The sequence below is a fragment of the Asterias amurensis genome, chromosome 4, assembly GCF_032118995.1.
Source record: "Asterias amurensis chromosome 4, ASM3211899v1".
NCBI classification, from domain to species: Eukaryota; Metazoa; Echinodermata; class Asteroidea; order Forcipulatida; family Asteriidae; genus Asterias; species Asterias amurensis.
The window spans coordinates 1-22,778 of NC_092651.1; the positions used below are offsets into that span (position 1 = coordinate 1).

The 22,778-nt window shown below is 36.3% G+C and overlaps 2 long non-coding RNA genes across 3 annotated transcripts; both read right to left on the reverse strand.

Annotated features, from left to right (window-relative positions):
* Positions 1-8,940: 8,940 nt before the first annotated feature.
* Positions 8,941-16,190, reverse strand: LOC139936634 (uncharacterized). The gene is made up of 4 exons (XR_011785989.1): positions 16,142-16,190; positions 15,146-15,224; positions 13,258-13,331; positions 8,941-11,696 (listed from the first exon to the last, which is right to left on the reverse strand). It is a non-coding gene; the product is annotated as an uncharacterized lncRNA (long non-coding RNA).
* Positions 16,191-19,680: 3,490 nt separating this feature from the next.
* LOC139936642 (uncharacterized) lies at positions 19,681-22,587 on the reverse strand. 2 transcript variants are annotated; one of them, XR_011785992.1, is made up of 5 exons: positions 21,965-22,587; positions 21,653-21,734; positions 21,003-21,180; positions 20,349-20,708; positions 19,682-20,223 (listed from the first exon to the last, which is right to left on the reverse strand). It is a non-coding gene; the product is annotated as an uncharacterized lncRNA (long non-coding RNA). The 2 variants fall into 2 exon arrangements; XR_011785991.1 differs by lacking the exons at positions 21,653-21,734; positions 21,965-22,587 and having other exon boundaries at positions 19,681-20,223; positions 21,003-21,630.
* Between the last annotated feature and the right edge of the window lie 191 nt (positions 22,588-22,778).

A 22,778-nucleotide genomic window follows, 5' to 3' on the forward strand; every position in this document is an offset into this window, starting at 1 on the left:
GAACTTTTAGAGAGTTCAAATAGTGTCACTTTAAGGGAAGGGTTACATTGGAGTAGGTAGCACTCCTAATGTAACGGCATTACAAACTATTCATATACTAGCATCAACAATTAATAAAGCAACAGGTAACAGTGGACTAACACTCTTAATGTAAGGGCAATACAAACTGTTCATTACTAGCATCAACAATTAATAAAGCAACAGGTACAGTGGACTAACACTCTTAATGTAAGGGCATTACAACTGCTCATTACTAGCATCAACAATTAATAAAGCAACAGGTAACAGTGGACTAACACTCTTAATGTAAAGGCATTACAAACTGTTCATTACTAGCATCAACAATTAATAAAGCAACAGGTTACAGTGGACTAACACTCTTAATGTAAGGGCATTACAAACTGTTCATTACTAGCATCAACAATTAATAAAGCAACAGGTTAACAGTGGAATAGTACTCTTACATATGTAAGGGTAAATACACTTGCACATGTAACGGTCGTACTCCACTGTCAACTATTGCTCACTAGGATGTCTAAAGGGACCTGGTTACATTGGGATAACACTCTTACACATGTAAGGGCATTACAGAGTAGTGCTTACTACAATAAATACAAACTTTTGTATATTCAATTGCAACGACATTTCACATTACAGTAATGTGGTTATGTAAAAGCATGACCAAGAATTACAGGCCAAAGTTTGACAGCAACAAGAAAACATTTTCACATATGACAACAACACTTCTCAGAGTGCATTTTAAGTCTATTAGCCTGTTAAACAGGAACTTATTTTCAGGCAGGTAAACTTAACTAATTATTCACACATTGAATGCACCCCAAAAAGTTCAGGTGGTTTTTCAAGACCTGACTGAATCAAGATAACTCTCAATAACAAAGATAACTACAAATGGGGTCTAAGGACATTTCAGCAGGTCAAATGGACACACCCACTAATAATAAGTTTTATCAGGTTAAAGATTCAAATGGGGTCTGCGGCCATAGACCGGTGGTTTACAAAATGTATGACAGTACCCATGCCTCGATACATGGCACTTTACAAAGTCTTTTCATCGTGCTTTTTTAAGGTTCACTCTCCAGCTGATAGTAAAAGCTCTACGTTGAGGTACCTGAACATTTAATGACTGTCAAATATGTTACTTGACATTCAGTGTAGTAAAAACATAGTTTCAATTACTCGGTACATAAATTAACTATTTTTTTGGTTAAACACACTGCACACTATTGTCAACGACCAAATCTTCTCACATGCTGTATCTGAAAATATACAAAACAAAACAAACCTGTGAAAATTTGAGCCCAATTGGTCGTGGAGGGTTCCGAGAATAATTGACGAAAAAACACCCTTGTCACATAAAGTTGTGTGCTTTTAGATGGTGCATTTACAGACCTTATTAATTCGAAATCTGAGATCTCAAAATCAAATTTTTGGAAAATTAATTCTGTCTAGAAACTACTCTACTGCAGAGGAAGCCGTTTCTCACAATGTTTTGTACCATCAAGTTCTCCCCATTACTCATCATCAATTTAATGCCAATAATTATTTTCAGTAGTTTACCAAGGTGTCCACTGCCTTTCACTTTACTAAATTACCTACAGTACAAATAAAGTTTACTTCAAAGAAAATTTAGTGTTCTTTAATTACACTATATGTCCTCCAAGGGAAATTTACTGTAGTTTAATAAAAGTATGTACTTCAAGGAAAATTTACAGCACTTGTTTTACAATATGTAATTCAGGGAAATTTACTATACTTTAATTACAGTATGTACAGAAACACCTTTACAATTTTAAATCATACTTTCACGTTATTTTCAAAATTAGGTTTGATTATTAAAGTAACTGTATTCTGTGTAAAATTGCTGTTTTAATTCTATGAATTTAATATTATTGTTGGTTTCTTTCTAAAGGAATAAAATAAGTGTCTTTGTTTCAAAACAACAGGTCATCAACAAAATTTGTTTCCTTTATGTTTTGATAATGTATTGTTCTTTCAGTCCTCAAATTTGGACACTTTGAAAAGCAACAACACCATTTACTGACTGTTTTGGAAAACTTCACATTTGGAAACAATGTTTTTCACCTGTTTCCTGTCAACTTGAAACTTTTAATGATCGAGCAGCAACTTTGCTTTTGTTTATATTTTCAGGACTTACCAAGTAAATCAGATTACATAATGCTGCTTCTTAATATAATAATTTTTATTTTATTTTTGTTACTTTTTTTAATTACTAATATTTGTTGACATGTTATATTTCGACCTTTTGGGTGTAAAACTTGTATTCAGTTTTCGGCCTGATATATACTTACATCAGTTTATTTCACATTTCATATTTCATTCATGTTCTATTTGCATTTAAAACAACGCAAACAGTTATCTCTGATGCATTAATTTACAATGCCTTGTAGCTAGTCTAACAATACTTTAATAATCAGTACCCACAAAATGCAAGGACTGGTATAAAATACAAGTCTACTTTCAAGCGCCACCCAGACTTCGCGTACGTTTAACGAATGTACAAATGGCTTGAGCCCATGCTTTTTCTTCCAGGAGTATCTCGACATTGTACATTTGTTTCACGGATTGTACAATACAAGCTTTTTTTGTAAGAAAGGATCTACAGATAATAATATAGCTTCTGTCCCAAGAAGTAGTCAATAAGGTTACTTTCTACTTTGATACTTGAGCCTATTTTATGTCGTTTCAACAGTGTTTGTGACCTTCATGTTCGTGCTCATTGACATTGAACTGGTGTTGTGACCGGGCCACTGCACACATGGGAAGTTGCATCGTTGTTTGGAATTCTTCACTTTCATCGGTAAGTGTGTTACTATTAATGTACTATACTTAGAATACGTAGGACTAGGTTGTAGGTGGAAGCTCACAGACTTTTAGGCAATGAGAACGAAAATGATAGATTTGCGTCCACCGCCCGCATGCTCTGAAAGCTACCGCCGAAAAATTTAATTACTTTCACAAAATTTCATTAGTTTCACAAAAAAGGCTATGCATCATCACAAATGTTCAAGTTAAAATCATCAAACAAGGGTAAAAGGTTATATTTACGCATTTTAGTATTGTCATTGCGATCATTCTGTTTGCAGTTAAACACGCATAAGATCTGCTGCCGTTCATCTGTCGAGCACAATCGACAAATTTGCCCCACAAATATTCTGCGCAATTTTTAATTTGCGCTATGCAGAATAGGCAAATTTGTGTATCGAGCTCCACTTTGCGCAATTTGAAGATTGCGCATCTTCGTGTGCAAAATAATTAATAAAGAAAAAAGAAAAAAAACCTCATGTCCTTTCAAAAATGCTCGGAAGCAAATCTAAAACTTTCATTCTCATGGCCTTAAACAAATAAATAAGGGGAGTCCAAAAACAAATTTGCAAACGTTAGCTCATATTTTATAAAATGAAATTAAAAACAGGATTCCAAATTGGATTGGGTTGGCATTTTTATCTAAGTTTCGTCTGTTTGATTGCAGCATGATTTTAAATTTTCATACCTTAATATGTAAAAGTGGTGCATCAGTTCATCGTAGTCATGATAATTTATGTTGGTTTTTCAAGACATTTACGCCAAAACACAACCCCATGAAGTAGGCAGCCCCATGAATACCCACTGACAACAGTAGGCATTAAAACTAAGATCATGGGTCACTTTTTGCCATTTTGTCAGTTTCATGAGGACAGTAGCTGACTGAGAATCACAGAAGAAAAAAAACAAACAACGGTTTAAGAGCAACATTGTAAACATAGCCCACGATTTGTCACAGGTACTTCTAAAAAACTACAGTAACTATAAAGCTCCCCGTGAGAGAGCCTTATAGTTTCTAGAAGTATGTCACTCTGTCTTCAATTAGAAACTTCAATAATGGACAGACTCCTTCTAAGTTCTATAATAAATAGAGACAAAGCTGCAGGATATGTTTCTTTTTCAAGGAAGCAGCTTCATGTAACACATATTCTAACAAAAGGTTTTACATTTGACGGAATGGACAGAACTGTGAGGTCCTAATCAATCATGTGTTTGGGGAGTACTTGAGTACAATCAATAAGAAAGCTATAATGCATAAACTTACAACTATGCTTTTTCGTGTCCCCTTCTAAAAACCCTTTTAATCCTGTCTTGCTAGGAACTTTATAATGTGCCGGTGTTATTTGTACATATTATAATGAAATTCATCTGAATGAGTACATATTAAAACAATTTTGTTTTTCTCTCTCTCTTTCTTCAATAGTTCAAACTACAACTTCTCTGATTCTTCCTCGACTTGCTGTCATCACAGAAGGCCACAAGCATGGTGAAACAGAGTGACAATGTCACCTCATAGGCTAAACACTCCAAAAAGAGATTGAACCTGTTGTGTCGGCAAATGTACCCTGTAGGGATGTAAGCAATTGACCAGTCCGTTGGGACAGTTTCTTTTCCTCTTTTTCGGCCAATTGTGTCAATTCACCTGACGGGACAAAAAGTGATTGACGGGACATAATATGACTGACGGGACACTATTTCAAGACGTCACATTATTCTCTTTACTAAATATCAGTAAACAAAAATGGTTTTTGTTTTTTAGTTCAGGCGAATTGGATAGTAGATACATTTAATACACTGGACACCTTTGGTAATTGTCGAAGACCAGTCCTTTCACTTGGTGTATCTCAACATACGCATAAAATAATAAATCTGTAACAATTGGAGCTCAATATTTATTGAAGATAACAGACAATAATGGAAGAAAAAACAGCAAACGTTGTGTTTTTTCAGATTCTTTCATTTAAGACCTCAGCCGAGGTCTCAATTTCAATTCTAAATATGTTGCTTCACAGGGAGCTGTTTCTCACAATGTTTTATACTATCAACAGATCTCCATTGTTTGTTACTACTAAGTAAGTTTGTATGCTAACAATTAATAATTTTGAGTAATTACCAAGAGTGTCCAGTGCCAGTACCAAAACAAGGATATACTTCTGTAAATATGGATTTGTGAAGAATATATGACGATCAAAACCCACCGCAGAAAAATGTATGCTGCCATGGAATGTGAATCTGTTGAAATTGGGGCTTTCTTGCAGGTAAAATTTGAGTTCTGAAGCTTTGACATTTTTCGGCCCCAGAAATGGACCCTGATATCCAGGACATCACTGTAGTACAATACAAAAGTGTAAGGCCTCCAGGGCTAAGTTCACAGGGAACTTGGATGGCCCAACGTTGATCACAGAGACCGACGCTCAGAGTGAGCTCACTGGGGTTGACAAGTGCTTGTTCATTATCAGTTGAATAGTCCACCTACTTTGGAAACTTGAATGAGACAAAGCAAAACAGTCGGCGTGCTAGTGCGTGCGTTTTGGCCTTGACAAATTTGCTAGTGCATCGGTCCTCCGAGGAGTGCATTTGGGAAGACAGGTTTGTTGAAGGTATTTCGATTGGATTTGAGAAAGTGAGGCAATTAAAGAGTTTTTTCACATAGAGCTGTGTGTCAGAGTCCCCTCATTTATGTTCTCACAAACCCCCCAGAGATATTTCCAACCCGGCCCCCGGAGTGCAACAGACAAACAGTAACCGGTCGGGCAGTAGATTTCCACCAAAATGAGCCTGCAGCCTTAGCCCGAGACTGCTCGTAGTATTCCCCGGGTCTGAGGTTCGATTTGGATTCGGGATAAGGGGAACTTTAGGCCCAGTGGTTAGACTTCTCCCAAGACTCCCGAATTCGAATTAGTCTCGCAGGAAACACGCCACAGTATGTGATCATAATATTTCATGTGGGTGTGTAAATTTCACCCGGGATTGGAAAAAAGGTCTCAAAGCTGATATTTAACCATTAATACATATCTTAATTGGATGTGAACTACAACACACCTGTTCCAGATCCTTCAACTTCAATTGTCATAAACATTTATCAATCTAAGGAGACAAAAGGGTAAAGTGGTTTTGGACAGCTTAGATTGTCTACTTTGCATGCAGTAATTATTTGAAAGCATATAATGAGCTTTTACAATTCAATGCAAAAAACAACACAACATTTATGTGGAATTAGCCAAACAAACATAAGTTTGTCTGGGGATCATGTCATACGCAAGTTAAGTCCAAGGAAGAATGGGTTAGACTCATCATCAGCAGTAATAAGTTGTGACACATCTTATGCATTTTGTGAGCACTGTAATGGAACACAAAGCCTTTTTACGGCCTGGGGTCTGGGCCTGCCTACAGGAACAAATTTTGCATTTCAGATGCTCTGTGATGCAATCTAAGGCAATTAAGAGCCCTAATGGCAAACAAAACAGAACAAAATAAACACCCTCACATACTTCTCAAATGAATATGGAGTCAAATAATAACAGCCCTTAGTGCGAAGTTACCTGGGTAAAATATGACCAATATATCGCTCAAACAAGTCATAGAGGCCGCAGACTGACAATGGCATACAGAGATGGCGCGTCTCAATAAAGTAAACATACAGTAACTACAGTACAAGAGAACAAAAAAGTATGGAGATGAAACGCATGTACGTGTATTTGCCCTCTTATGAGACACACAAGTTAGCAAAAACTGGGGGAATATTGTTCACCCCAGAACATGGGGGGGGGGACACACACATGTCCCCCTGTTCCCCTACCCCTGATTGACGCACATGCGTTGACTTAGTGTAACCCTGATGTAGCTTCGACAAAAGAGCTTTTCAGGTACTGAGCATCATTTTGAAGTAGTGGTACAGTAGTACATGCATTTATTTTTTAAGGCCAGCTATGGTTAGTAATGGTGTAAAGGAAATCGCAGCTTGGAAACAGTTCTATTTAATTTTAGATATTGAAAGTGTACATATATGCAGGACAACTAAACTTCTTTTCCTTGTGGGGGAAACACTTTATACACGTACATGGGTCAGCGCATTGTACACAACACAGCTCTTTCTTATTCGTTAAGACATTTTATTGTGATTATAAAAGTGGGTACAAATGGACTTGCAATTTGAACACAGCAAATTGTAATTAATCACAGCAGTACCATTAGGATCTATACAGGTAGATTCACAGGTAAATTTATGCAGAGTTCTTTTGATTGTTGGAAACAGTTTCTATTGTAAAACAGAATTTCAGAAGCTTTATACTGTGAAACTTCTCAGATTCAAATAAATACATACAGTGTATGTTTCTACATTGACACATTAATTTTAACTTAAATGTAGGGGCATGCATGCATGAGGGTCTGCACGTTTATAGCCCAGTGGCAGAAGTTTGTGCAGTAAAGACAAGACAAGGCAGTACCATAAACAGGTTCACAGGCAAAATATTTCTTGGAACTATCCGTTCAATTGTTTTAATACTTTATCAATGTAGTTGTATACAATCTTAAAAAACGGGCCCATTTTTTAGATAGCAGAAACTTCCCAGCAAATGTCAACAAAGAAATAATAACCCCTATAGGGATACACACTCTGAAGAGCATTACTGCCATTCTGCTTCTTATATTTAAAAGGCAATGTATTTACTTCACAGTGAAATGTGTCTCAAAGTGCACTTTACTATACAAAGCTGCTGTAATTCTTACTACATGTATGTAAGTCTTTAATTAGTCATTTTAAAATGTATACAAACCATTTGATCAGAAGACTTCAGTTACAAGTTTAGTCATATTGCTGGTTAGCAAATTTAAAAGCATGTTAATTGTAAGATTAGATTGGGGCGTCTGAATTTATCGAAACGGGATTTTGTACAATTAGTGTATACCTTTGATTCTTTGAACCATATCAATGGTAGAGAATACAATAAAATGAACCTGTGACAAATTAATTTCAATCCGCTTCAGCAGTCACAATGTGATTGCAAAAATCATCCACTGGTGTATAGCTCACTTAATAAGTAGTGGGGTTTCACAAAATCATTTAAATTGTTTAATCTAGTTAAAACTTGACGTTTATCTAATAGGCAAAACAGTGGACATTAACTAATTAACAATGTTGGTTTTACACAAAAGTACAATTTGATTCACTTTACGACCATTTGGATATCTTTATCATACCACAGCAGTCTCCACTCACAAACAGGGCCATTCCAATAAGGAGTTCAAATCAATCTAACAGTAACTATGTTTCTATCAGAACTTCCTATTTGTACATGTATGTATTCTTTGTGAAGAGATCAGTCCTTGTACAAGCTTAGGCTTCTTGTCTGCGACCTCCCACTATATGATTAACTTCTGTTAAGTAGTTTTTCATTATATTGCACTACCTAATGGTATGGAAAATAAATCTAATATCTGAACCACCATAATTTAAGTGTGCCACAAACTAGAAAAAGAAGAGTGGACTCAAAAGCTATTAAACTCCCACCAGTAAACAAACACTAAATTAAAAGCAAATCAAAAACATGACAATAAGTGTCATACATTAGCCTTTTACCTTTACTAAATTGTATTGGACTTCAGTTTCCATCCTATTGGCTAATTGAAGGAGGTTTACAGTCACCAAGTACTGGTTCTATTCTATTTGATTCTATTCTATTCTACTGTCCTATATTTAACGATTCTTTTTAGGAGATTTTTTCAACATAGTTAATTGATGGGCTATCTTTGCCTGAGTCTAAAGATGGAGTTTGACCGTAAAGAAGCAGCACGCACCTCCGCACAAGGCAGAAGTGCCACACACCTCCGCATCAATGCAGAAGTGGCACGCACCTTTGCATGATGAGTGCAATCTCACAATGTCACCATTATAGGAGCTGATCACCCATGATGAGAGACAGACCGTACTGGGATACAATGCAAGACATCATACTGGGGTGGCGAGCCTTCTAAACGCTGTCGCCTCCATCTTTTGAGTTTAATTAGGTTTACAAATGTAGACTAACACCCCCCCCCCCTCCACACTGCATAATCCCACTCCCCCCATCCCCACCCCCCCCCCCCCCTCCCCCCAAAAAGATAAAAATAAAAAATAAAAGTATGTTCCCGAGGCTTTGCACTCATGAAATGTTAGCTTGGTAGCAGAATAATTCCATTCCAATATTGTGCATGTGGCGTGATTGTGTCCAGGAAAGGTTTTTCATACTCACAGTCCTCACTTGTTACAATGTAGTCACATGGGAAGTTGGATCCAAAGTGTCCTCTTGTCCAATTAGTACAAATTATTAAAACCAAACACCCAACACAAATACATGTCACTTTTATTCTAAAGATAAGGTATTCCATTATTCTTCAAAAGAAGTCTTAATTATAAGGTATAGCATTATCACTCAGTTTTTGGTCAGGAAAACACATTAAATTTGTGGACATACCAAATCTTTAAAATTAAAAGTATTTCAATTGAGAGCTGACAACTCATCACAATTACACATTAATGCCTAAGAAGTAAAAATTACCAGACACTACCTTTACTGCAGGTACACATGATTTATTCGCAATAACAAACTTTACAATACCCAATTAAAGGCAGTGGACACTATTGGTAATTACTAAAAATAGTTATTGGCATAAAACCTTTCTTGGTAATGAGCAATGGATATAGGTTGATGGTATAAAACTTTGTGAGAAACGGCTCCCTCTGAAGTGCCATAGTTTTCGAGAAAGAAGTAATTTTACACAAATTTAATTTCGTGACCTCGAGTTAAGAACTTGAGGTCTTGAAATCAACCATCTAAACGCACACAAGTTCGTGTTGCAAGGGTTGTTTTTCTTTCATTATTATCCCGCAACTTTGATGACCGATTGAGCTCAAATTTTCACAGGTTTGTTATTTTATGCATACAGTATGTTGAGATACATGTACACCAACTGTGAAGGCTTGTCTTTGACAATTACCAATGGTGCCCACTGCCTTTAAAACAGCATTGCTTTTTATTTCAAATTAAAAACAATTTGAAGAAATAAATTAACATAAACAAGTACAGGTACACGTATGTATTCACAAACACGTAACAAGACAGATAAACCGCAAAGTTGTCAGCTCACAATTAAAATATTTCAAAGCCATGGCACAACAATTTCTATTAATTGTCATATTGAACACTCCTAATGAAAAAAGGATTAAAAAAAATTTTTTTTTTAAAGGATTAATAATAAAAAACAAAAGGTATGTTGTTGTAACTCCTAAGCTTGAATGTAAATGAGGAGTGTACAATTTTGTGAACTTCTGGGAATATAAAGTATACTATCTGATTGGAATTTCACAGATTAAGTCATAATGCAAATGGCATTATCAAGGTGTACAAAAGGGCGATAGTTCCATACCTTTGACCTTTATACCCCAGAAACAAATGGAACTTTCTGTTCTCTCAAGTTGCAAGTTCCCCCCCCCAAAAAAAAAAACATAATTACACAACTGAGTTTGCCCGGAGGCTAGAGGCAGTGTGAATCCTCGCTTAGCAGCAGGTTCTGCAAATGATTTAATAGATTTGCATCCAGAATAAAGAATATTAATTTGGTTTGTACCCATATACACTGATGAATTGCCACTGTTTACTCCGTACTTACCCGAGTAAAAAATCACAGGCATATTACTCGGTTGGTATTCGAACCCACGACCGTTGCAAATCTAGAGCAGTGTCATACCAACTAGACCACTGAGATTGCCCGGTGGCTAGAGGCATTTTGAATCGTAAGTGTAGCAGCGGGTACTGCAAACGATTTATAGATGTTACACTTGCATCCGAAATAAAGAATATTAATTTGTTTTTTTTACCCTTACACACCAATAATTGTTAGCACTTTATACTCAGAACTTACCAGAGTTCTGCGAAGAAAAAATATCAAAGGCATAAAAAAAACTATTAATCGGGTGGGATTCAAGGGAAAAAAAATGACATCGCACCGTGGCTTTGAAGACAACACAAAAAAGAACAACACTAATGCATGCAAGGCAGTATGACAGTCTGATGGTCAACAAACTCCTACAATATCAAGCAAATCTGAAAATGAACAAGCACATAAAGATTTCTTACATGTACACATTTACAACTTCAATAATGAATCATACTGTCTTGCATAGCATTTTTGGGACAGGAAAGGTGCACAAATACATAACTCTCATCCATTCATTCGTTCATTCATTCATTCTATCTACTGTACACAACTAAATGATATGGTTTCATGGATAATGTATAGGAGCAAATAGAGTCCATTTCATACTGTAACAACTACACTTAATACATTATGAAGTATCAAACACTTTTCAGTTACAAAATGAAATTCATTTACAATTTGTACAACAATCATTCATAACTCCTAACAAAATACATACGTGCAGGGATACATCTATATAGACCACACACACAAATGTTTGTCATTGGATTAAGGAAAAATGCTTCAAGTGTCATCATTTGTAGGTACCAGAAAAAATCATTCACAGCACGTCTGTGGAAATGGGTTTTTTTCAAGTAAAGTGACGGAGGACAGGATTGAAATCTACATGGCATTATCTGCATTTCAGTCTTGGGTATACAAGTTTCTGTGTCTTTTGCATATTCATGGAGAGCATTTTTTCCAAGGACAAGCATCTATGAGTGATTATAGTACAACAAATATTGAATACATTTCCTTTTTGCATTGTCAGAACTTGATCAATCTGCACCATGCATTCTCATATGCATCCAATGTTTGCATTTAACACAACTAACCATAGTCCTTTGATGATACTTGCTCCTTCGGTGATGTCAAACATTTCACATAGACAAATCCTAAGAAACATGAAAAAAGACACATTCAATTTAAATGTTTTATAAGACTATTTATGAACAATGACACACAGCATTACAAAACGATTCTGAACTTGTAGGTGACATTAACATAAAGAGACCAAGTTAAGGAAAGGACATACAAACAAAATGAATCACAGTTGTGGGTACTCTTTGTTCTTTGAGGCATGGTGCACAATTTCAGTAATCATGAAAACTGATTACTTTGTTTTCAATACTTCATATTCATGGACTCACAGTCTGGTGTCTCTATTAATTCAGACGTTTTTCCTTTCATCTCAAACTAGGGTTTCTTTTTAGCTCTTTTTGCATTCGATTTTGTTACGTGCGCACATCATTTCGTTTTTCCCGTTCAGTCATTCAATTTTGCTTCGCTTTAGGCATTCTATTTCATTTATCATGTTTATAGGTAATCAAGACTTCACTTTGAGGCAATGAAGAAGTCAACAGTGATCAACTTCATACTTGTGGTGTGAATAGCAAAGGGTGGAGGGTGTGGGGGAGGGGTAGGGTAAGGCTCTTTGTCTGGAATATGGATTCCCTAAATGAATCAGAGAGGCAATGAAGAAGTCTACAGTGATCAACTTCATACTTGTGGTGTGAATAGCAAAGGGTGGAGGGTGTGGGGGAGGGGTAGGGTAAGGCTCTTTGTCTGGGTTCATTCCATAAATGAGTCAACGAGGCAATAAAGAAGTCCACAGTTTGTCCAATATTGGTAAACCAGGGTGGTTCAACCATAAGGATTGTAGCTAGACTCTTTCATTAATTTGTTTATTGAATTGTTGTTGATGTTAGCAGGGATTCTGGCATGTGTGTGTGTGTGTGTACTCCAGCTTATCACAACTAGGCATTCTACACTATACACAGCTAGTGAAGAAATTAAATGCTGGTGTTCATAAGCGCAGAATAATTTTGCGGTAAGCAGAGCCAAGATTTTGAGCCATAGAGTGATGTTTTCCGGTCTTAAGTTCCTCCACTTCTTTGATCAGCCTCTTCACAATCAGCTTTAAATTGTTCCTTTCTACATCCTCATATTTTCGTTTGTGCCAATTATTTATAAGAGATTTAAAATGAAGACAATTATTTGTTTCCTTTTTCTTTTGGTTTCTACAAACAAACAGCTACAGAACAACTTACTGTCATCTGGCCAATGAAAATGAAAGCCAAACATGAAACCAGCTCCCTCAAGAGTTCGGCATGCACGATCCAACCCCTTTTTTGCATTTGCCATCCATAGGTGTTTATGCGCATGTGCACATCTCATTTGCATATTTCATAGGAAGGGCCTATTTGTCATCAAAGTTAGAAAACCCAATAACGATAAAAAAAACACCCTTGTTGCAAAACTTTTTTCGAAAACTACCTTTAAACCTATGTTACTTCACAAGGAGATGTTTCTCACAATTTGCTTATACTATCAACAGCTCTCTACTGCTCGTGACCAAAACTATAAAGTTTTTGGGCTAACAATTATTGGGTGTAATTACTACTAGTGTTCAGTGCCTCTATAAAGACCATTTTAAAATACATGTATGTACCTTACCACAGAACAACAGCAAGATGATTTACAAATCATTGTCAGAAACATTTGTATCAGAGTTTCTGTCAAAGCATGGTCTACAACAGAACAAAATATACACATAATCAGTTAAAACAAGTGTTCATGATCAAACACACTTGAATCACATCAGGGCCTAAATTAAAATAAATAAATAAATAGTAATAGCAAAACCATTCTCTATATATGATAAGTGTGCTGATTTTCATACATTACACAACAAACATGACCTACATCTTTACGTCCAATCTGAAGGACGGAGCAATAATGGTTAGGACACTTAACCATCGCTTTGACTTTCTGATTGAACGTAAAGCTGTAGGTCCCGTGTGTTGTAAACAGCATGTAAAAATAGTGCAGTTCATATCGCGAAAAGAACAGGTTACTGCGCCCCAGTATTCCTGGTTTAATTGGCTGCATAATGCGCCATAGCACCTTGTAAAACAATTTCCAAAAATAGGTCTCATAAATGTAAGCTCCACTGTACCTGGCAGGTAAAATAATGCACACTTTGATATGCCCCTTAGGGGTGTGATAAAGCGCACTGTAAATGTACATGTAAAACCAAGTATTATTAAAAATGCTTAATGACACAAAATGTCACCACTCAGAGTCGAACCCATACTCTGCTGATCAGAAACACCAGACTTTGACTGCCGCATCAAATGGCTCCACCAAAATATTGCATTAACAGCCCACCAAGGTGGGCTACCTTAGAAAGATATATGTTAATTAAACTGTATAAAATGTAAGGTGTCTTTCTTCTTCATCCTTTTTTCCCCCTCAAAAATGTATGTTTATGAGTGTATGTCGAATGCTGAACTTGCATTTCTAGCCACAGATATGAATTGTGAAGGGATTAATGAATGTGAAAGAATGTATAAAATATAAATCACTTAAGTAATCAAAGTGCCATTTTTCAGAAAGTCAATGTTGACCCTGATAAGATGTTTCTTGAAGTTTTGAGGCCCAACGTAAGGAACTCCCAGTTGCAAGAAGTGCAGGGCAAAATGTTTGTCACTCTAAGGGTTGAGATTTAAAGAAACGGTAGCTAGCAAAAAGAACCTATTTTGGTAGTCATGGTAGAACACATGGTACTTACATGGCACATGGTGCAAATGGAAGTATAGGCCAAATACTACTCCATCAGGTTATTATTCACCTTTTACTACTAAAATGGCCAGCCCAGCACTACCACAGTCACCTCTGTCCTAACTCTATGCATCCACTGACCATGCTGCTTAGAGTAGCAGAACTTCATGCATTGTCAGTGCTTACTTACAAAGGTCTTACAAAATGCTTTCAAAGGAATTTCATGGCAACAAAGGCTCCATTAAAAAAAGGAAGTGAGTATGCAAGAGCATAACAAAGAAAGTGTTTAATGTTGATAATGACCAGCTGGAACTCTGTTTATAACCAATTATTTTTGGTTACTATACACTAGTCTTGGTGCAAGACAGTTCTTGTTGCGGGCAATGCAGGCGCTGTTGGTGAGTTGGTCGCGCTGTGTTAAAGAAAAACGAGGAATGTCTTGCACCAAGAATGCATTCAAAAAGTGTCTGAGTCATAGAAATTAAACAAACGCACGGAGCTCAAGGTCGTCAGAAAACAGATACATTTTTACAGAGTTTCTTAATATATTATGCCTTTGAACCAAAAAGGCATAAATGAATGGGAATAAAAGAGCATTCACTCGTTCTTAAATTTGTGTTTAAAACTATGCAGGGTCGTGGCCATGATTAAAGGCCCTCGCCTTTCGCTCGAGCCTTTACCAAATGGCCAAGACCCTTCCGGTTTCACACTGCTGTTCATGACTACCATTTCGTTCCATTCATTAGACCTTGTCTATTGGATTAAAAAAAATTAAACTTACCTTTATAGCTACTGGCCAGAATGAGTAATGCCGGGAGTGCATTAAGTTACTTCATTGTATGGTGAAGATCTTATTGAATCTAAAACAGATCAATGGTCAAAGAATAGAAATTAAGGATAAATTATAAATTATTATGTCAATTGCATCAAATAATGTCACTACCCTCCAGCAGGACCCCACCAACCTCCAGAAATTGTTATTATTAATATTATTATTATTATTATTTTGGACAACCTGTCGTTTTGTGCGCACAGTCTTGTTAACTCCCGGGAGAAAGGTTTACGATATCGCAACTCACCATTCACACTAATCTCTCTCATAGTACAAACATTGGTTTAACATCTATGATTATGAATTGCACAAATCAAGAAATTGTGATTCAGTAACTAGACGACAATATTTGTTCTCTAGTCATTGTGAAAACAGCGGTTAGCTGGGGGATATGACCACAATATTGTGATGTAAGTCCTGCAGTCTAACCACCTGACCACGGTGACACTACATTAATATGTACTTTAACTATACTAACTAGTCTGGATTTATAGTTATAGCCCTATTTAGTATTATTAAAAGGAAAGTACACGTTTGGTTATTATTACTCAAAATAAAAATTAACTTAAAAACTGGCTTGACGATCATTGGACTTGGATGGCTGATGGAAGTATAAAATAATGTAGGAAACGACTCCCTCTATGATTTATATGGGATACACCTAGTAGTAAGAAGACTGGTCTTTAACAAAATAACAATTACCAAACGTAAACAATGCTTTTCAGTACACTACGTACATACAAACGTGTACATTAGGCTTAGCTTACTACCTAGATGCGTAGACCAGCTATCCGAAGAAAACGATTTAAAAGTAGCTTTTCTCGAGCGGACGGCGGAATGAACCAGATAAATGTACTCTAACAACCCTTAGCTTGACTTGTGTGCTTTAGTTGCTTCATAAATAATACTTTACACAGATATTAACAGTCAAAATTGTCCACTTACTCATTTTATACTTCCCGCGATGATGTTCACCATCTTGAATTGATCGCGGAATGCAACACTAAACATAACTAGTCTACAGAGGGCGCTAGGGTTGTTCTTAGATGAAATGAATTTTCTTTGGCCCTGTTATAACAAAATTAATATACTACCAGACTAAAGTTACCAGCATAATACCATGTCATGTTCAGCTTGCGAGTGGTATCCAGCTCGTTTCTGCTTAACATACAATTCTTTGAAATAATGGGCCCTGGATGCCATGCCACCTAGGCCCCCGGGGGGGGGGGGGGGGAGGGGGATGGGGGATGATGGGAGGGGCAAACCCGGGATTGTTCAGGTCCTGGGGAGAATGGTGGAAATTGCACTCTGTGTCCTATTAAACTAATTTTGACCATTTAAAATATTGCCTTGACGGGAACAGCCCTTGACTAATAATATTATAGTGGTTATAATGTTTACAAGTTGGCAATATCTTAAAAGAAGTATTCAAAGTGTACAGAGGTAACACAGCTTCTCAGACTGAGTGCACATTGCTTAAGAGTTTTGGCAATATCTCAACTTCTCAGATTGCGTACTACTATGGGACTTTCTTCTCTCAGGAATTTTTGCAATAATATCCCAAAAGAAGTATAAGAAGCGTTACCACGATATCTCTAACTGTGTCTTGATCTAGGGATAATTATTCTTATAGTTTTGGCAATAAAGTAGTGCAGCCAAGCTTGAGTGCAGTGGCTTTGGGCTAAAGTAAAATGTGTTTTAAGACATTTTTCACTAGTGGCAAAAAAAAGCAATTTCTTTTACAGGGGTATTTTATTATTTTAAAATCTTAATTACCACAAAGTTGTTTCTTGTTTCACATGACCAAGGTATTTATTTCACACTAAGCCATAAACATAAATGTGGCAAAATAAAATGAACATTTTGAAAATACTATACACATAACGGGCAAAAAACACTTAAAAGTTAAAGACAGTGGACATTATTGATAACTGTTAAAGACTAGTTTTCACAGTTGATGTATCTCAACATATATGCATAAAATAACTAACCTGTAAAAATTTGAGCTCGATTTGAAAGAAAAACCAACGTCACACAAAGTTGTGTGCTTTCGATGCTTGACTTCGAGACCTCAAATTCTAAATCCGAGGTCTTGAAATCAAATTCGTGGAAAATTACTTCTTTCTCCAAAACTATGGCACACCAGAGGGAGCCATTTCTCACAATGTTTTATACCATCAACTTCTCCCAATTACTCATTACCAAGTAAGATTTTATGCTAATAATTATTCTGAGTAATTACCAGGAGTGTCCACTGCCTCTAAGTGATTGATAGTTATGGTAATAGGCATTAATAGGGCTAATTGAAATTAATTAGGTTAGAAGACAATACCAGTATGAAAACAAGGGGTTGCTACATAGATTGGTTTTGACCTCATCGCAAATACTTGGTACGCATGCATAGCGATCAAGTTTGATTGCGAGCTGGATCAGCATGCACCTTGTTCAACAGTGAGGGCTACCCAAAAGAATTTGCGAAAAAGGTCTTTGATGACATTAGTTAACAACAGGGTGGACCACGTGAAGGTTGTCATCTTCCACCCCACAACAGTTAAAGGGATCATAATACATCAAAGTGTGTAACCATTACAACGATTGCTTCATTGGAAATGTTACCCCCTTTGATACCTAGCCTACGGAGTAAAAAACCAGAGATAACAAATACTCTGGAAAACCCCACTTAAACTTATCTATAATAACTATGACTTAAGAAATGGTTTCAATTTTTCAATTAAAGTTGTTGACCAGGATTATGCGGTTAAAGAAAATTGTATATACTGTTTTCTAGCAGTAAAACCAGTTAATTACTTTCCTTTGTCTAAGATAAGATACATTATATAATTTAAATCAATTTCCTATATCGGAAGTCATTATTAATAGTGGCTAGCTCCCATTGTCTGCAGAGTGAAGAAACACTCTTGTGAGAAAGTACTCTTGAAAACCCTGATATTAGCATCAAATAGCTACTACATAGGCATTATCAAACTTGTCAACAATTTTGTAATTAAAAAAAACCTTGTTAACAAGTACTCTCAACTATAACACTGTTGCGAATGGTATATCACAATACCAATCTTAGTTTGGCATTTTTGCCACAAAATTAACACAAGATAACAAAACCAATGTCATGTCCTTTGTATTAAAAAAATACCATAATTAACGAGCAATCTCAAATATTGAAAGGTATAAAGATTATGGATACTATTGGAGTGTGACATTAATGCAACATAATTAACAGTAGATAATATAAATGTTGTCACTTTTGTTATAACCATTGTAATTAATTAATATAGCAACTTGTACTTGGTGCCTGGCAAACAGCGCCCTCTATTGAGCAAAAACTCCACATCATGCACAAATTTATGATAAATAGCACTGCCTAGCTCATAACAATGAACATTACAATTAATTAGCATAACAATGAGGACTCAAACACCCTCAAGGAACACAGTACAATGTCAAAACCATTGTAGTTAATTAACATACTTATGAGGACTCCATAAACCTACATTGCCATGCCCATTATAATTAATAAGTTTACTCGAATACCCTCAATAAACGTACAATGTCATGACCATTGTAATTTAGTAGCATAATAATGAGGACTAAAACATCCTCAAGGAACACAGTACAATGTCATGACCATAATTTAAAACCTCAATAACAGTTATTGTGAGTCACAATATTGATGTCCTTAAATAATAACTAATACAAAAAAAACATGGTGGCCACCATGTGGGGGTACCCCCAGAACACTTATAATATTGTTTGGATGAATAACGGAAAGACAGAGTGACACTTAATAAAAGGTACCATTCATATTTAATACATCAATCAAATTCAGTAAAAGTAAAACTAAATTTTATTAGTTTGTAATGTTAAACCACTCATATACACTTCATGACAAGCTTGTTGTCTTTATATTTCTGATGAGTTTACCCTATTGTTTCATATTTGTAATGAGCAATTGCATTACAAATTTACATAACTTGTTTCATGCTTGTAATGCAGTACTTCATTACGCACTTGAAACTTTGACATACTTCCAATGAGGTATTTCATTGCAAGGATGTTTTGCATGAGTGTAATGAAATACCTCATTACAAACAAGCAATATAAAAATGTGAATACATTAACTTGTAAGGAATTACCTCATTACAAGTTATTACGTATTCTGTCTACAAAATAAGTTGAACAAGGCAGCTTGAAGCAGGAACTTCATCACATCAAGACATCACTACAACTCAACAACTTAAAGACCTTAAATTCCTACAGCCAGCCCAAGCCATTCCTCATCACACCAGTAGACAAAAGTCCGCAGTTCAAGGCTACCATCACCCTTCCAGACATCGGCCATGCATCTCACAAGCTCCAACGAATCGTCAGCCAAGCTCAACTCAAGACCTTCCCAGAAACAAACAAGAATCAAACATCACTTCACACAGACGACCAGCATTCCCTCTGAATGCGATGACACAGAGGAGACCTGCTGCATTCATATCCACGAGAATCAAGAAACATAAAGCACACGGCAGTCTGGGACACCATGACAAATCAGCCTTGATCAAACACTCACACAAACAAAGGGTCTTTCAGAGCCAACACTCACACAAAAGAGTGTACCCACAAGTCAAATATACATATTTATAGTTTCTTCCTATTTCTATTTACCATGCAAAGCTTCAAGCAATACTATAAATATTCAAGTCATTGTTCCACAATAAGAAAACTTTGTTGTGTAAGCGAGTTCAATCTGCAGATGAATCTGGATGATCATGCTGTAATATCAAGATCCATTGGAAGATTTGTTCAATGTTGTTCATGCTCTTGGAAAGTCTACTCATTGGTCAAAGTACATCCTTAGTAACAGTCGAAGCTGGTGGATATGACTTTTGATGAGGGCAGTCATCATGAAGAAACAGTCCTCCTTTACAAAGACGGTGTTGAAGCAACAATTTCATTGGTGCTGCATAATGTGGCTCAGCATCTTGACGTAACCAGCTCTTAGTTGTTCCACTCTGTTCATCCTGTAATATGGTATAAAACAAAATTGAAACAAAAAGATTTGTAAGTTCAAATTTTGTGTTTAAGCAAAGTTTATTTTCCGCACGTTAATGGATTTCTCAGATTTATTAGCTAAAAGAGATCTTACCTTCAAGGATCCTGGTAAGTAGTTGTAGAAATACTTAATGTATATCTCCTCAAGCCATGACGTATCTAACTTTGTGTTGTAATGTCACATCTTCATGGTCCATGTTGACAGGATGGCAGAAAAGTAGTCATCAAATAACCTGTATGTAAGTAGTAGAGCGACAGGTTGTCTTTAGCCGACGCCATCTTGAGAACCTCTGATGGCAGCCTTCTACGCCCTGTCCAGCATCAGCATCTTAAGCTCAGTTGTTTCTGGTTGTGTGCTGTGTCATTCAGCTGATGTAAGAATGCTACATCAATGGCCATTGGTAGCATTCTTGTATAGACCCCGTCTAGCGGATGACCTCTAGGGGTGCGCCATCTGAAAGAAAGTTGTTATCACATCAGTACAAACCATATAGAGACTAATATAATGTAACCATCTGATGATCATTACGGGACTACTGCTTCAAAATAAAATCACAAAATTAGCTCAAAAATTGAGTTCAAACACTACTTTTCATGAACAAGTTTGAAGTTTCTGTCATCTCAAAGATGCAGACTGTTAAAAAGATTGATGCAACAAACTCTATGCACAATCCTTTAAAGTTATGTTATTACATGTGTAACATCTGTTTCAGTTTTATGTCTAAACAAATATAGTTGCCATTTTTACATCTGTTGTTGATCCATCAGACTGCAATGAATTCTCTCATCCACCAGGGAGACAGGAACACAGGAACACTCCTCTATGAAGCCAGGCAACCAGCGGTTGTCTTCTTGGTCATCGGTGGATGGACGTCACCAGCACGAACGCAGATGCCATTGATGTGCAGTCTTCATTGGACTCCGTACTTCACAGGCAGTTGGTTTCGCATTTCACCATTGCAGTAAATAAAAGACAAAAAATAGATACATTCAGAAAATGCACTTCCAAATAGAACTATTCCATTTAGTTTGGGAATAATTTAGGTCAACATAAATGTGGGTTTGAGTTTTTTTTATCATAATCCGTAAGGGTTTATTTCTTTGAATTTTTAGAGAGTCAAATATTTCTCATCAACTCGTTTGTCTGCATTAAGCAAATCGTAATGAAAATTGTAAATTTTTCGTTAAACTTTGATGAACAGTGATGAACACATCAGAGGAAAGAAAGGAATGTTTAGGTTCTGTTAAGGGTTAAACTGCATGGTTTTATGTAGCTAGTTTTGTTTGGGCATTCAAAATAAGCCACATTAAGTTTTCAAAACCACTTTCTTTTACGACTTAATACTTATATGGACAGTAATAACTTATACTGTATTTTACTTCCTTAAGTCCATTTACCCGGAAACTTGCATCCTCAGACAATAAGACACCCTCGTCCTCCTTCCATGATCCTTGGTAGCCATTATCCTTGTGACATCACCTGTATATGGAGAATCATTCAACAACTGCATCACTAAGTTAGTTCAAAAATTGAGTTCAGTCGCTGCTTTTCAGCAACAAGTTTGAACTATTTATGTCATCTCAAAGACATCGATTGTTGTAAAAAGATTGACGTAACAAACTTTCTGCGCAATCCTTTAAAGTTATGTTATTACATGTGTAAAATCTGTTTTAGTTTCATTTTAAAACAAGTATAGTTGCCATTATTACATCTGTTGTTGATCCATCAGACTTCAATGCATTCTCTCATCCACCAGGGAGACAGGAACTATCCTCTATGAAGCCAGGCAACCAGCGGTTGTCTTCTTGGTCATCGGCGGATGGACGTCACCAGCACGAACGCAGAGGCCATTGATGTGCAGTCTTCATTGGACTCCGTACTTCACAGGCAGTTGGTTTCGCATTTCACCATTGCAGTAAATAAAAGACAAAAAATAGAAACATTCAGAAAATGCACTTCCAAATATTATTATCCCATTTAGTTTGGGAAAAATTTAGGTCAACCTAAAGTTGGGTTTGAGTTTTTCTATCATATTATTTGTTAGGGTTTATTTCTTTGAATTCTTAGAGAGTCAAATATTTCTCATCAACTCGTTTGTCTGCATTAAGCAAATCGTAATGAAAATTGTAAATTTTTCGTTAAACTTTGATGACAGTGATGAACACATCAGAGGAAAGAAAGGAATGTTTAGGTTATGTTAAGGGTTAAACTGCATGGTTTTATTGAGCTAGTTTTGTTTGGGCATTCAAAATAAGCCACATTAACTTTTCAAAAGCACCTTTTTACGACTTAATACTTATGGACATTAACATCTTATACTGTATTTTACTTTCTTAAGTCGTCTTACCTGGAAACTTGCATCCTCGGACCATAAGACTACCTCGTCCTCCTTCCATGATCCTTGGTAGCCATTATCCTTGTGACATCACCTGTATATGGAGAATCATTCAACAACTGCATCACTAAGTTAGTTCAAAAATTGAGTGCAGTCGCTGCTTTTCAGCAACAGGTTTGAACTATTTA